Genomic DNA, 17,650 nt, shown 5'->3' with positions numbered 1-17,650 from the left:
ATGCAGAAAAAAAATATTTTTAATTTGCAACCTGATGGAGGTCAGTATAGATGGACTAATAGACCAAGTCCCACACACTGCTAGAAGCCCAAATATTTTTTCAGAGCTAGATGCAGAAAAAAATTAGTTTTAATTTGCAACCTGATGGAGGTCAGTATAGATGGACTAATAGACCAAGTCCCACACACCGCTAGAAGCCCAAATATTTTTTTAGAGCTAGATGCAGAAAAAAATTATTTTTAATTTGCAACCTGATGGAGGTCAGTATAGATGGACTAATAGACCAAGTCCCACACACTGCTAGAAGCCCAAATATTTTTTCAGAGCTAGATGCAGAAAAAAATTATTTTTAATTTGCAACCTGATGGAGGTCAGTATAGATGGACTAATAGACCAAGTCCCACACACTGCTAGAAGCCCAAATATTTTTTCAGAGCTAGATGCAGAAAAAAATTATTTTTAATTTGCAACCTGATGGAGGTCAGTATAGATGGACTAATAGACCAAGTCCCACACACCGCTAGAAGCCCAAATATTTTTTCAGAGCTAGATGCAGAAAAAAATTATTTTTAATTTGCAACCTGATGTAGGTCAGTATAGATGGACTAATAGACCAAGTCCCACACACTGCTAGAAGCCCAAATATTTTTTCAGAGCTAGATGCCGAAAAAAATTATTTTTAATTTGCAACCTGATGGAGGTCAGTATAGATGGACTAATAGACCAAGTCCCACACACCGCTAGAAGCCCAAATATTTTTTCAGAGCTAGATGCAGAAAAAAATTATATTCAGTTTGCAACCTGATGGAGGTCAGTATAGATGGACTAATAGAATGATGCTATGCCCAAAAGATTTTACTTCACTAGGTGCAGTAAAAAAATTGGTATTCTATACACAGGTGTTATATCTTGCAACACAGATAGGCTACTCCACTGACTAACACACTCTGCAATAGGCCAAAAAGGATTAGCTTTGCTAGATTCAGCCAAATGCTGTGAAAATAACTTGCACAGCACTGGCACAGACCTGCCTGGCAAAAACTGATAGGAACTCATGTAACCTAGTCCTGAAAAGGACTCCAATTACAATTAGTCTTTACTCCCACAACCTATCTATTTAAGAGCACAGACCTGCCTGATAAAAGTCGTAGGAAATGCTGTAACCTAGTCCTTAAAAGGACTGCAATCACAACTATTCCCTACTCCCAAGCTATCTGTATATTTGTGCGAAAATTGGCTTGAAATTAACAAGGTATAGCACACACAGCAACAGCGGTGCCGTCTAACACGCAGCTGCAGCAGTGAGAAAATGGTGGCGACGGGGAAAATGGCTTGGTCTTATAGGGCAAGGACATGTGACATACACTGCCAATCACACATGCCCTTGCTTGTGTGAAAAAAAGCACTTCGCTCCGTGTGTGCGCTGCTGATAGGCTGACAGATTGCACCTCCCCACTGCAAATGCGGGAAAGAGAAAAAAAAATGGAGATTTTCATTGTTCCTGCAGAGATCCATCCCCTGCCCCTCCCCCCGCCCCGCTGTACACTCAAACTGCGTATTAACATTAATTTTCATCATTACTGAGAAAAAATCCAGTTATGATTTTGGTGCACGAACAGTTATCGAACATAACCTCGAACAGCCGAATTTTTCTCAAATTGTTCGTGTTCGCCGACCGGCTCGAACACCGCCCAAAACAGCTCGAATTTGAGATTGGCGAACAGTTCGAGTAGAACAACGCTCATCTCTAATTGTAATGCACAGCAAGCAGCACAAGTGGACAATCCAGTGCAGATACCCAGACAGAACAGCTCCAGAGAACAGCAATCTAGAGCAGCTAGATCTAGTTGATATAACCGTGTACACACAGACCATGTGTGAAGAACTATGTGCATAGTTAGTTGATAACTAACAGAGCAGTAAACATCACTAGAAGCTCATCTTATTATACAATTAGAAACATACCATCTGTGTATGCGAATACCTACATATTTATTTATTTATTATGCTTGATTATACAGCGCTTTCCAGACATTATCATCACTGTCTCCATTGGGACTCACAATCTAAATTCCCTATCAGTGTGTCTTTGGAGTGAGTGAGCAATTTGGAGGAAACCCATGCAAACACGGGGAGAACATACATACTCCTTGCAGATGTTGGCCTTGGTGGGATTTGTACCCAGGACGATGGAATTGCAAAGCAACAGTGCTAAACACTGAGCTTCTCCTGGTTTACCAATACAGAGAACATCTCGAAAGTCAACATTTACATATTATAGTCATCTATCTTATCTCACTCTATCTTATCCAAAGATATTGCACAAGAAACCATGTCACAAATCCAAAAACTATTTGCTCTTTCTCTTTTTACTGCTACTACTCATTCAGGGGATATCTCTCCGTCCTAACCCCGGTCCACCCTCTGCCAACCTCAACCCCTTCCCCACCTCACATCGAAACCCTGCTAACCTTATTAACATCAGTTGTGCTCCTTCCTCTCCCTCCTTCAATTGTGCACTGTGGAATCCACGGTCTGTATGCAACAAGCTTCCTATCCTGCACAACTACTTTCTGACCAACTCTCTCAATCTGCTGGCCCTCACTGAAACCTGGATTCAGGATTCTGCCACTGTCTCCCCTGCCGCTATTTCTCATGGCGGCTTGCATTTTTCCCATTCCCCAAGACCTGCTAACAGACTAGGTGGTGGAGTTGGCTTACTCCTGTCCCCACAATGCACCTTCCGGGTCAGCCCCCCAGTTCCATCACTCTCATTCCCTTCTTTTGAGGTCTACACCATCAGGCTCTTAAGTCCCCTCTCCCTCAGAGTAACGGTCGTATGCTGTCCCTCAGGCTCACCCACCCAGTTCCTTGACCATTTTTCTGCCTGGCTGCCACACTTCATGTCCTCAGATTTACCAACCCTTATCCTGGAAGACTTCAACATCCCCATAAACAGCCCCACCTCCCCATCCACATCCCAGCTTCTATCTTTAACCACTTCTCTTGGCCTCTCACTATTTCAACTTCTGAGACACACAAAGACGGAAACACCCTTGATCTGGTCTTTGTCTGGCTTTGTTCAATCCCCCAACGAGATAACTCCCCTCTTCCCCTCTCTGATCATAACATTCTCTCCTTCACGCTCACAAATCCTCACCCACCCCAGCACACTCCTACCTATCACGCATTCAGAAATCTACAAACCATTAACCCTCATACAATTACAGACTCCCTGCACTTATAACTGTCCCCAATCTCCTCTTTTTCCTGTCCTGATCTGGCTGTAAATCACTACAATGACACTCTCAGAAGCACCCTGGACCAAGTAGCGCCCCTCACCCTCAGAACCTCTAAACACAGAGGAAAACAGCCCTGGCTCACACCGCAAACCCGATTTCTCCAGCGATGCTCTAGAAGTGCCGAATGCCTATGGCGGAAAACTCGCACACTAGAAAACTTTATCCACTATAAATTTATGTTAAAAACCTATAACTCTGCCCTTCACCTCGCCAAACAGAAATACTTCACCACTCTGATTTCCTCACAATCCAACAACCCAAAAAACCTCTTTGACACCTTTCAGTTCCTCCTCAGTCCTAAAGTGCAGGCCCCTATCACGGACATTTGTACTGAGAACAGAGAAAATAGAGAACATCCGTCAGGAAATCATCTCCCATCCACCAAGTGCTGTGACTCCCATCCGTCCCCACATCATCTGGTATCTTCCCCTCCTCATTCAAACACTCCATCATTATTCTATTATTAAAAAATGCCCTCTCTTAACCCTTCCTGCACAGTCTCCAATCTCCCCTTCATCTCTAAACTCTTGGAGTGCATGGTCTACTCCTGCCTTACCTGTTACCTCTCCATTCACTCTCTTCTAGACCCATCACAGTCTGACTCCCCCCCTACATTCTACAGAAACTGCACTTATCAAAGTAACCAATGACCTGCTGACAGCAAAACATAATAGTGTCTACTTTCTGCTCATTCTTCTTGACCTCTCTGCAGCTTTCGACACCATTGACCACCACCTCCTACTCTCTATGCTCCATTCAATCGGCATAAAGGTGTCACGGGTGTGTCAGAAGTGACAGACAGTCGCCGCCCTGCAGTTGGTTGCAGGAGATCTCTACATTTGGCATTGCAGACATCTCCTTAGAGGCTGTCTCTAGGACCCAGCAGCTTCCTCCCTCTGGCTAATTAACACCCTGGCCTGGGTGTATAAATACCTGCTGTGTTTCAGAGGGAGGTGCCGGCGATATTCATTACTGCTTGTGAATGCTTTAGCAAGAGCAGTACTTCGTCCTGTCTGGAGCTTGAGGACGTGTGCGCATTTGTCTGGAGTCATTTAAAGCTAAGCTAAGCAATTTCCCCTGTTTGTTCACCCTTGTTGTCTATAGTGTTTAGTGGAGATCGACTAATGCTCATCTCCTCCCTTCCCCAGCCTTAGCCATATGCCAGGGAAAGACAGGACGAGGCATGCGTGCAGCGATTGGTGAAGAGCCAATACAGGGATGATAGGGGAGACAGGGTAACGCTAGATCAACCTAGGAGGTCTCCACTTCCCCCCCCTTTCCCAAGAGTCTGGGCTCCCTTTCCCTCTTCCCTCTGTGTTGCACTAAGTCTTTCCCACACCTTGCGTGACATTATCGCTGGCCGAGCACATTTTGAAAAGGAAGGAAAAAAAAAAAAAAAACTGACACTTTGTTTTTTTTTTCTTTTTTTTCTCTGTGTGTTTTTGGGCGTGGACATTTTTTTTTCCTTTCTCCCTTGGTATGGGTTAAGTTGCAGAGCTCGCAGAGCAGCTCTGCCATCTGTCTCTGGAGGTGAATGACCTCCGCTGTTAGGTTGAGCAGCAGCATCAGCAGTTACAGGTCGCCAATGTGGGGGTCTCTGCATGTAGGCCTGTCCAGCCTGAACCAAAGGTTGCCCTCTCGGACAGGTTCTCAGGAGGTAGGGAGAAGTTTTTTGTATTTAAGGAGGCATGAAAATTGTATTTTAAACTTCATCCTTACTCCTCCGGAGATAACGAGCAACGGGTTGGTATTGTGAATTCTCTATTGCAGGGAGATACTCAGTCGTGGGCGTTTTCCTTACAGCAGGACTCGGTTTGTCTCCAGTCTGTGGAGGGGTTTTCCGGAGCTCTGGCCCTCATCTATGATGACCCTGACTGAGTCAATTTTGTGAGGGGCTTACTGAAAGGTTGAAAGATGCTTTGGCAGTATATGAAACCTCTGTGTCCTTGGAGGCTGCCATGTCGTTGGCTATACGTATTGATAGACGCCTTTGGGATAGGCGAGTGAGACCACCTTCTCCGGGGCCTTCTTGTCGGAAATGTGTACCTGTGCTGGGGGAGCGGTCTGGGGTTGAGCCAGTACTGGGAGAGGTGGAGGAATCCAAGCAGTTAGGAGGTGTCTCTATATCATACATCTCCCTGGAGATTTGCTGGAAAAAAGGCGTATGTTTTTTTTTGTGGGAAAAGGGGACATTTTGTTGGGACCTGTCCTGCAATTTCTAAACAAAAGGAGTAGCTTTGAGTTGGATAAACAAGGGGTGCATTTGTTACCAACCTGAAGTTCCCACTTTGTCCTGTCAGCAGAGGTGGGGCTAGAGAGCAAAACCGAGAAAATTTCTGTGTTTGTTGACAGTGGAGTCGAAGTGAGCATGGTTGATGCTGAGTTTGTAAAAACTCATGGTCTTGCTTGCTGTGCTTTAGCTGAACCTATTTCCATCTTTGACATTGACTTAGTACCACTTGCACAGAAAGCATTTAATCAGATTGTATATAATGTAAAACTGAGGGTGGGGTCTGTTCATTGTGAAATATTCCCTTGCTATGTCCTGGATAATCGTCCCACACTGATTGTTTTGGGTATTCCTTGGTTTGTTAAACAATCCGTTGCTGGATTGGCAACCCGGGGAGATTATTATTATTGAACTAGATGGTGGCCCGATTCTAATGCATCGGGTATTCTAGAATATGTATGCGGCCGACAGGGCACAATCAGCAGAACGTTGTTTAAATTTGGCGCCAAAATCGCTGATTGGTCGCGGCCGGCAACCGCGACCAATCAGCAAAACGGTGTTTAAATTTGGCGGCAATATCGGTGATTGGTCGCGGGTGGCAGCCGCGACCAATCAGCGAACTGTGTTAGTAAGGACCCGAGAGCTTGTTTAAATTTGGCGATAAAATCGCTGATTAGTCACGACTGCGACCACTCAGCAAAACGGTGTTTAAATTTGGCGCCAACATCGCTGATTGGTCGCGGCCGGTGGTCGCGACCAATCAGCAGAGCGGGGTTTAAATTTGGCGCGAATAATGCTGATTGGTCGCAGTCGCCGGCCGCAACCAATCAGCTAAGCGGTGTTTAAATTTGGCGCCAATAATGCTGATTATTCGCGGCCGGCGGCTGCGACCAATCAGCAGAGCGTTGTTTAAATTTTGTGCCAAAATCGCTGATTGGTCGCGGCCGGCGGCCTCGACCAATCAGCAGAGCGGTGTTTAAATTTGGCGCCAATCTCGCTGATTGGTTGCGGTCGGCTGGCGGCCGCGACCAATCAGCGAACCGTGTTAGTGAGTACTGGAGAGCGAGTTTAAATTTGGCGCCCAAATCACTGATTGGACGCGGGCGGCGGCCGCGACCAATCAGCAGAGCGGCGTTTAAATTTGCCGGCCATATCGCTGATTGGTCGCGTCCGGCGGCTGCGACCAATCAGCGTCGTATTAGCGAGGACCGGGGCAGCGGTGTTGCTTGTGCGGGTACTTCCGCTGCGAGCAGCTGGGAGATGAGCGGCTGCTCGCAGCAGAAGCATCCCGACCAGCGGCGCCACTCCCCGGTCCTCCGTTCACACTTGCCGTCGGGAGATCAGCGGTCCTAGCCGCTGATCTCCCGACGTTAGCCGCATGGAGGTCAGCGGCGCCGCCGGTCGGGGTAGTTCTGCTGCTAGCGCCGCTCATCTCCCGGCTCCATCGCCGCTGACCTCCGTCCGGCAGATGAGCCGCTAACGGCCGCCATCTTTTTTCTGAAATCCCGCGTCGCTGATTGGCCGCAGCCGGACCAATGAGCGACGTGGGATTTCCTGGACAGAAAGCGGTCGGACCAATGAGCGACGCGGGATTTCCTGGACAGACAGACAGAAAGACAGACAGACAGACGGGATAAGACAATTGTATATATAGATACTGCCATGAGAACTGTTTAGATATTTCAAGTGCTACTGTCTCTATGGAAATATTACCTGCTTTTCTGTCTGATTTTAAGGACGTTTTTTCTGAGAGAGGGTGTCAGGATTTGCCTCCTCATCGTGCTTATGACTGTCCTATTAACCTGACCCCCGGAGCTAAACTAACGAAATCCAGACTGTATAATCTTTCTGGCCCTGAGAGACAAGCCATTTAGGATTTCATTGTGGAAAGTCTGGAGAAGGGACATATCAGACCCTCATCTTTGCCCGTGGCGGCAGGGTTCTTTGTGAATAGAAAAGATGGCGGTCTACGTCCCTGTTTAGATTTCCGGGAATTAAATCAAATTACCATCCATTATCCATACCCTCTTTCTCTGTTTCCTGATTTGTTCAGCCAGGTTGTAGGAGCCAAGGTGTTCTCCAAGTTGGATCCTACAATCTGGTTAGAATCAGTGAAGGGGATGAATGGAAAACAGAGTTCCACACCCCGGAAGGACATTTCGAGAGTCTGGTTATGCCTTTTGGTTTGACCAATGCACCAGCATTTCATAAATTATATTTTCCATAATTTGGTGGGGAGGTTTGTGGTGGTCTATCTGGACGATATTTTGGTTTACTCACCTGATTTTGAGACTCATCGAGGGCATGTTAAGCAGGTGCTGCAGATATTAAGGGATAACAAACTTTATGCCAAACTAGAAAAATGTGTTTTCGCTGTTCAGAAGGTGCAGTTTTTGAGGTTGTCATCTTCGGGTTTTCAGATGGATCCGGAGAAGATCCATGCAGTCCTTGATTGGGAACGTCCCGAGAACCTGAAGGCTTTACGTTTTCTGGGCTTTACTGATTTTTAATGGAAATTCATCCAAAATTACTCTGTTATTGTGAAACCCCTTACTGACATGACTAAGAAGGAGTCTGATTGCAGAGTTTTGGGAGTTTGTAGCCAGTACTTGGGTGGATGGAAATAAAAATTTACAATAAAGACATTTTATCATTAGACCCCTTTAAGAAATTATGCACATATAAAGTCACTTGGAAATAGATATGTAGTAAATTATTGCCTCGCCATTTACTTTGTCTATGTAATTTACCATGCAAATAGACAGCGTGTCTGAAACTCTTAACACGTCAGGATGACAATCAGAGTGTCAGATATTAAAAGTAAAACACCCTTGTAGTTTGTGTGCTAAATAGGCATAATCACAAAAAAAAAAAAAATCTTTTTCCTATCAGGATTTGAACTCTAACACAGTAGTTTCAGAGACTGACGCCTTACCATTAAGCTATCCAGTCATCCAGTCAAGTGATACTAGCTGATAGCTTTCCTTGTCTTATGAGATCAACCATGAAAATACTCAGGGTGACTAAAAGTCATTGTGATTCTGATTCTGATGCTTGAAGAAAGTCGCACATCAGACTCACACATCAAAATCAAACATTATTTGAATTTGGCTTGTTTGCAGTCTGTGTATAAGTCCCAATGAGTTTGACGAGTTTGCACTGAAAATCATATAACCAAATAGAACTCGTAGGTTTTACAAACTAAGTTTATAGCTCAGTGCTTAGTGTACTGGCTTTGAGACACAGAATTTTGAGTTCAAGTCCCATCCACAAACAGTTACTTTTTTTTTTATTATTATTACAGTTGTAAAAGTCACTCGTAAGAATTACTCATAAAAATCACTCGTCAGAATCACTTATCAAAATCAGTTCTCAGACAGGGTATTTAGCCTCAAACTGACATCATTCTGATGTTTGATTTTGATTAGTGTTGAGCGAGCATGCTCGACACTGCTCGGTACTCGCCCGAGCATCACACTACTCGGGATGTTCGGCGAGCACCGAGCATTTCCGGGTTACTCGGGCGGGAGCTCGGGTCTCCGCCCTGCATGTTTGGCACTCTTTACAGAGCCAATGAACATGCAGGGATTGCCAGCCAGTCACTGTAATGCTGCAGCCATGTTGTTTGTGGGCATTACAGTGATTGGCTGGCCGCACAGCATCACCTCGAGTATTTAAAACCGGGCGCCGCCATCTTGGACACAGTCGCTCCGGATTAGACAGTGTAGGGACAGCGCTGCTGAGCTAGGGAGAGATTTATCCTGTGAAATAGTTAGTGTAGGGTCTGTAAAGGCTGCCAAATCAAACAAACAGTCCTTCTCAGGGCTAATATCCATCCCAGATATCAGGCATGCAGGCAGGCTGTATAGGAGACTCAGTGGTTATACCAGCAAACGCTGCACTACAGTCCTGTGTGCTCCTGTTTCTGAAATTGCTGGATTTAGCTCCAGGTCTCGGGGGCCAGTAAAAATCCTTTTTTTTCATCTAAATCCTCTTTTTTTTCCCTCCTTCACACTGTACAAATACCCGTCTTATTAACCTATTGGTGTCCCCCCCCCCCCCCAAAAAAAAAGTGTGTCTCTGATTTTTCAGACACAAATATATCTGTTGAAAAGAGTCTGGTATAGGCCACAGAAACAGAAGTGTGGTTTTGCAGTTCCACGGGTCAAATCTCTGTATTATCCAGTTTTGGGCCTTTTGTATGTAAAAAAAACCTGTTTGAGTGTGTCGCTCACTGTTCAGCCGCAAATATATATATTTAAAAAAGTCTGGTATACACCAGTAAATTATAACTGTGGTTTTGCTGTTCCATGGTAAAAAATCTCTATTATCCTGTTTTTCGCATTTTTTGCCTTAAAAAAAAACAGTAGTGTCTCCTGACTGCTCTGACACAAAAATATATCTGTTGAAAATAGTCTGTTGTAGGCCCAACAAATCCCAGTGTGGTTTTGCAGTTCCATGGGTCAAATCTCTGTAATATCCAGTTTTGGGCCTTTTGTATGTAAAAAAAATCCAGTTTGAATGTGTCGCTCACTGTTCAGCTGCAAATATATCAATTTTAAAAAGTCTGGTATACACCAGTAAATTATAACTGTGGTTTTGCTGTTCCACGGTAAAAAATCTCTATTATCCTGTTTTTCGCATTTTTTGCCTTAAAAAAAAACAGTAGTGTCTCCTGACTGTTCTGACACAAAAATATATCTGTTGAAAATAGTCTGTTGTAGGCCCGACAAATACCAGTGTGGCTTTGCAGTTCCATGGGTCAAATCTCTGTAGTATCCAGTTTTGGGCCTTTTGTATGTAAAAAAAAACAGTTTGAGTGTGTTGCTCACTGTTCAGCCGCAAATATATATATTTAAAATTTTATGGTATACCCCAGTAAACAATAATTGTGGTTTTGCTATTCCACGGTAAAAAATCTCTATTATTCAGGTTTTGGTATTTTTTCCGTAAAGAAAAACAGTAATAGATTCTCCCTGATTGTTCTGATTGTTTAAAAGAGTCGGGTGTAGGCCAGAGAAATAGAACTTTGGTTTTCCTCTTCCACGGTTCTAATCTACTTTTTATTACCCTTTTTCCATTGATAGTGCGAGTGTAAGCTATTTTACTTTCTTTACAATGGGCAAGGCGCGTGGCAAGGCACGTGGAAGTGGACATTCTGGTGATGGTGCATGCAGAGGACGGGGCCGTGGCCAAGGTGAAAATGTGCCACAACCAACAGCCACATCTTCTCGCTCCCACTTCTTGACCGAATTACTAGGGAAGCACAGAACAACACCAGTATTGCGAACTGATCAGTGTGAACAGGTTATTAATTGGATAGCAGATAATACTTCCAGTTACCTGAGCACCACCACCTCCGTTCTGTCTTCCACACGGTCAACTCTTTGTAGGCGAGAGTCTCGACCGCATACTCCTCCTCACCTTGATGCTCCTTCCTCCCACCATGTCGAGTGTCGTCAGACAGCAACTGATCCCACACTTGGACACTCTGAAGAGCTGTTCACTGGTCCATTTCCAGATTTGTGCCCCTCGCCTGCTACGCTTGAAGTGGTGGAAGAGGAGATCCCATGTAGCGATGCCCAAATATTTGAACAGCCACGGCCACAGGAAGTCGACGCTGGCAATTTGTCACAAGAGGTGGACGATGACGAGACACAATAGCCAGGAAGTGAGGAGGAGGATCGTGGTGCGCAAGTGGAAGAGGAGGAGGTAGTGGATGATCTAGTAACTGACCCAACGTGGCAGGAGGACATGCAGAGTGAGGCCAGCAGCACAGAGGGGGAGGGAGGCAGAGTACCCCAACAGGCAGGAAGAAGCAATGTGGTGGCCGCAGACAGAAGGCGGGCAACCGTTCCCCTTAACACCAACACGAGGGACGTTGCCAGTACAAGCGGTAGGTCTTCCAGAGTCTGGAATTTTTTTAAAGACTCTGCTGATAACCCCAAAAAGGCCATTTGTACCACCTGCCATGCCAGCATCAGCAGGGGTGACAAAACTACCAGCCTGACCACCACCAGCATGATCAGGCACATGGCAGCAAAGCACCCGACTTTGTGGGGCGAACCCCAGGGTCCATGACCAGTGTCAGCGGTGTCACCACTGCTTCTTCCGCTGTTGTGCGTGCAATAGAACCCCCTGTTGTGTGTGCAAGGCAATCCCCTGTCCATACTGCATGTAAAGATGCCCCCACCTCTCAGTCTTCACTTGTTAGGGCAGTTTCTCAAGAAACAGCATCAACGTCCACGTCCACGTCCCACCGCAGCATTCAATTGTCCATATCCCAGACCTTTGAACGAAATCGGAAATTCGCAGCTAACGCCCCACAGGCCACAGTCCTAAATTCGCACATTTCACGACTGCTTGCGTTGGAAATGCTGCCTTTTAGGCTGGTGGAGACGGAATCCTTCCGCAACCTTATGGCGGTGGCCGTCCCTTGGTACTCGGTCCCCAGCTGACACTATTTTGCCCGGTGTGCCATCCCCGCACTACACAAGCACGTGTCCCAAAACATATGCCGTGCCTTCAACAACGCAGTTACTGGGAGAGTCCACCTGACAACGGACACGTGGACAAGTGCTTGTGGCCAGGGACGGTACATCTCCCTGACAGCATACTGGGTAAACATAGTGGAAGCCGGGACCCAGTCGGACCTTGGGACGGATCACATCCTCCCCACACCGAGGATTGCGGGCCCTATGTCAGTCAGAGTTGCCCCCACAGTGTACACCTCCTGCGCATCCTCCTCCTCCTCCTCCTCATGTTCAGCCTCCATCTCAGATATCACCACATCAGTTACAAGCTGGAAGCACTGCAATACGGCCTCTGCCAAGCGGCAACAGGCTGTGCTGAAACTCATAAGCTTAGGTTATAAACCTCACACTGCTTGTGAGTTGTGGACAGCTGTGAAAGAGCAGGCAGATCTGTGGCTGAGACCGCTGAACCTACATCCAGGCATGGTCGTGTGTGACAATGGCCGTAACCTGGTGGCAGCTCTGAGGCGAGGCGAGATCACACACGTACCATGCCTGGCTCATGTGCTTAACTTCATGGTTCAGCGGGTTCTTAAATCATACCCCGAGTTGCCAGATCTGCTCGTGAAAGTACGCCGCCTGTCAGCTCATTTTCGCAAGTCAGCTACAGCTTCCGCCGCCCTTGCTGTGTTGCAGCAGCGTTTGCAGCTTCCACCACACCGACTGGTGTGTGATTTCCCCACACGTTGGAACTCTACCCTCCACATGTTGCTAAGGATTTGTGAGCAGAAAAGAGCAGTTGTGGAGTACCAGCTGCAATAAGGCCGTCGATATTCAGGTCAGACTCCACACATAAGACCTCAGGAGTGGACCTGGATGTCTGACATATGTACCATCCTGACAAACTTTGAGGAGGCCACCAAGATGGTGAGTGGCGATGTCTCCATCATTAGTGTCAGCAACCCACTTTTCTGTCTTTTGCAACGCTCTCTGCAGAGAATTAAAGAGGAGGCATTGCAGCCAGAGTATGATGAGATGGATCAAGAAGCCGTAGCGGGCGATTACACACAGCCCAGCCTCATCTCATCCCAATGTGCATTGGGGGACAATGAGGGAGAGGAGGAGGAGGAGGAGGAGGAGGAGGAAGAACAGGAGCTGGTATCATGCGCTGTAGACGGTAGTACCTCTACAACTGTCATACCGTCGGTTCAGCGTGGGTGGCCTGAGGACAGGGGGGAGGAGGAGGAGAGCATGGTCAGTCGTCATCTTGGTGAGGACACGGAAATCTTGCCCGTTACCAGTCTGGCACGCATGGCTGACTTTATGTTACGCTGCCTTAACCGTGACCCTCGCGTTGTCAAAATGTTGGGTGACAGTCATTACTGGTTGGTGACACTTTTAGACTCCCGCTACAAGGAGAACTTTCACTCTCTTATTCCTAAGGTGGAGAGGTCTACAAAAATGGGGCAGTACCAGAAGGCCCTTGCTGCAGAACTGTTAAAAAAATTCCCATCTGAACACGCTAGCGGCAGAGGTCACAGTTCGTTGTTGCCCAACCAAGGCGTACATGCGAGAGAGATGCAACTCCAATCCAGCAGAGGCAGGGGAACACTGTCAACGTTCTGGAACAGTTTTCTCAGACCCTCCCTTCAGACAGACCCTGAGGCGCGGGGTACTCTCACAAGGAGTGGAAAGTTTCAAAAGATGGTGAGGGAGTACCTTGCCGACCGTACCAGCGTCCTCCGTGATTCCTCTGTGCCTTTTAATTATTGGGTATCCAAGCTGGACACTTGGAATGAACTCGCTCTCTACGCCTTGGAGGTACTGGCCTGCCCTGCCGCTAGAGTGTTATCGGAGCGTGTTTTTAGTGCCGCTGGGGGAATTATAACTGATAAGCGCATTCGCCTGTTAACTGACAATGCTGACAAGCTGACCCTTATCAAAATGAACAAGGGCTGGATTGGGCCAGACTTCTCATCACCACCAAATGACAGCAGAGTAGCATAAAGTCAAATCCACTGTGTTATTTCGGGAGGTGTATTCACATGCACCGCTTCACACCCACACATGGGTATACGCTTCCTCATTTCGGCTGTGTTATGTTCTTCTCCTTATCCTCAGCCTCCACCACCACTATACCACCGGGGTGACCGTGGTCCGTGTTGCCATTATTGAAAGTTACTCCATCCTGATTTTTGTCAGCTTTTGCTTGGAAGGCATAAGCAAAGACTGTGGGAGACCCACTCCCCAATAATGGGAATAATATTTTTAAGATGCTGTACTGTATGGCTCTTCCAAGGGGCATTAAAAGCATTTTGTTATACAACTCTGACCTCCACGTCTCTTCCAAGGGGCATTAAAACCGTCTTGTTATACCACTCTGACCTCCACGTCTCTTCCAAGGGGCATTAAAACTGTCTTGTTATACCACTCTAACCTCCACGTCTCTTCTGAGGGGCATTAAAAGTGTCTTGTTATACCACTCTGACCTCCACGTCTCTTCCAAGGGGCATTAAAAGAGTCTTGTTATACCACTCTGACCTCCACGTCTCTTCTGAGGGGCATTAAAAGCGTCTTGTTATACCACTCTGACCTCCACGTCTCGGGTAAGGGCCTAAAACCGTCTTGTTATACCACTTTGACCTCCACTTCTCTTCCAAGGGGCATTAAAAGAGTCTTGTTATACCACTCTGACCTCCACGTCTCTTCTGAGGGGCATTAAAAGAGTCTTGTTCTACCACTTTGACCTCCACGTCTCGTGTAAGGGGCTAAAACCGTCTTGTTAAACCACTCTGACCTCCACGTCTCTTCCAAGGGGCATTAAAACCGTCTTGTTATACCACTCTGACCTCCACGTCCCTTCTGAGGGGCATTAAAACCGTCTTGTTATACCACTCTGACCTCCACGTCTCTTCTGAGGGGCATTAAAAGTGTCTTGTTATACCACTCTGACCTCCACGTCTCTTCCAAGGGGCATTAAAACCGTCTTGTAATGCCACTCTGACCTCCACGTCTCTTCTGAGGGGCATTAAAAGCGTCTTGTTATACCACTCTGACCTCCACGTCTCTTCCAAGGGGCATTAAAACCGTCTTGTTATACCACTCTGACTTCCATGTCTCTTCTGAGGGGCATTAAAACCGTCTTGTCAAACCACTCTGACCTCCACGCCTCTTCTGAGGGGCATTAAAAGCGTCTTGTTATACCACTCTGACCTCCACGTCTCTTCTGAGGGGCATTAAAAGCGTCTTGTTATACCACTCTGACCTCCAAGTCTCTTGTAAGGGGCATTAAAACTGTCTTGTTAAACCACTCTGACCTCCACGCCTCTTCTAAGGGGCATTAAAACCGTCTTGTTATACCACTCTGACCTCCACGTCTCTTGTAAGGGGCATTAAAACCGTCTTGTTATACCACTCTGACCTCCACGTCTCTTCTGAGGGGCATTAAAAGCGTCTTGTTGTACCACTCTGACCTCCACTTCTCTTCCAAGGGGCATTAAAAGCATCTTGTTATACCACTCTGACCTCCATGTCTCTTCTGAGGGGCATTAAAACCGTCTTGTTATACCTCTCTGACCTCCACGTCTCTTCTGAGGGGAACTAAAAGCGTCTTGTTAAGCTACTGGGATCTCCACGACTCTTCGAACGGGCATTGCATTTCCTCATAATTTTTGGAAGCTATTGCTTGGAAGGCATAAGCAAATACTATGGGAGACCCACTCCCCAATAATGGGACTAATTTTTATAATATGCTGTACTGCATGGCTCTTGTAAGGGGCATTGCAAGTTGCTCCATCTTAATTTTTGGAAGCTTGTGCTTGGAAGGCATGAGCAAATACTATGGGAGACCCACTCCCCAATAATGGGATTAATGTTTGTAATATGCTGTACTGCATGGCTCTTGTAAGGGGCATTGCAAGTTGCTCCGTTCTAATTTTTGGAAGCATTTGCTTGGAAGGCATAAGCAAATACTATGGGAGACCCACTCCCCAATAATGGAAATAATGTTTGTAATATGCTGTACTGCATGGCTCTTGTAAGGGGCATTGCAAGTTGCTCCATCCTAATTTTTGGAAGCTTTTGCTTGGATGGCATAAGCAAATACTATGGGAGACCCACTCCCCAATAATGGGAATAATGTTTGTAATATGCTGTACTGTATGGCTCTTGTAAGGGGTATTAAAACCGTCTTGTTAAGCTACTGTGACCTCCACGTCTCTTCAAAGGGGCATTAAAAGTGTCTTCTTAAGCCACTCTGAACTCCACAGCTCTTCCAAGGGGCATTGAAATGTTTTTAATTACCTCTAATCTCCACGACTCTTGAACGGGCATTGCATTTCCTCCTAATTTTAGTCAGCTTTTGCTTTTCAATGCACAGGCGAAAACTAAGGGAGACAAACTCCCCAATAATGGGTAGAAGGTTTTTAGTACGCTGTAATCCACGTCTGTTTCAAGGGGCATTGCAGTTCCCCATAATTTTTGGAAAGCCTTCCATTCACTGCTTAGGCCAACAGTGCACAGGAGACCCAGTGGCTATAAATGGAAAAAAAGATTTAGGTAAGGCCCTCTGACCTCCATGTCATTTCCAAGGGGCATTGGAGTTCCTCAAAATTTTTGGTTAGCATTGCACTCATTGTATGCCCTATCACTGTGTAGCCGAACGGCTCCTTTTGTTACAGAAACATATCCTACAAGACATATGTGGTTGACTGTCCTGATATTGATGTGAATGGTCCCTGTTCCTCCTGCTCTTTCTCCTTTGCCACTAACTAACGGGAGTCATAGAACTTGGATAGTAGCAGGAAAACATCCAGCAATCCTCGGAGGAGGTAGGATATGCGCCAAAACGCTGACCACCTCAGGCCTAGCTGCTACTACATACATGTGTAGCACCCTGAGGATTCGGCTGCTACAGGGGTATTGCACCTCAACCCAGAGGTGTGATATTCCACTCCCGGGTAAGGATGGAGTGTGGATCTGAGCTCGGTAGGCTGCATGCACTACATACATCCCATTTCCGAGGAGCAGACCGACGGTACTCCCACTTAGAAATGTGCAGGTACGACCGAGTCTGTTCCTGGCTGGAGTGGGAGGGGGGTGGTACATCCCAAGTAGTGTAGGGGCAGATAGGGGGAGCAGCCTGGGTATAGATAGGAGCTCATTGGGTGCTGGTCACCTGAGCTCACACATAGAGGGTGTATATAAGGTGGGCACCATCAAAGAACAGGGTCAGTCTGTCAGAGTCAGGAAGAGGAGCAGAGAAGTCCCAGAGAGAGAGAGAGGAGAAAGCAAGAAAGACCCAGAGGGGGAAACAGAAAAGGAACTCTGAGAACCCAAAGTCCATCAGCGGGTGAAGAGTTGGCATTAGGGTACCGGAACCCAAGCTGGTGGGGGCAAAAACACACCCTAGCCAGAGACCGGAGGCCGTGGGCAGCGTCTGCCACGGCCACCCACCACATCCACCCCGAAGGCATACCACGTGGAGGGTCAGGGAACCCAAGGCCAAGGGTCTCCCAACAGAAGGCCCGAGGGAGCTGGACCTGGGTGGATCACTAGTGGGGACGGCCAGAGAAAGGACAGAAGGAGAGCTCAGGGTCACGCTCCGGACTCGCTTGGGGGTTGGCTGGATCCAGGACCTGGTGGAT

Source organism: Phyllobates terribilis, unplaced genomic scaffold (genome assembly GCF_046119375.1).
Source record: "Phyllobates terribilis strain yellow unplaced genomic scaffold, ASM4611937v1 Scaffold_3__8_contigs__length_932513732, whole genome shotgun sequence".
In the NCBI taxonomy this organism is placed as follows: Eukaryota; Metazoa; Chordata; class Amphibia; order Anura; family Dendrobatidae; genus Phyllobates; species Phyllobates terribilis.
This window is presented reverse-complemented; position numbering follows the sequence as displayed.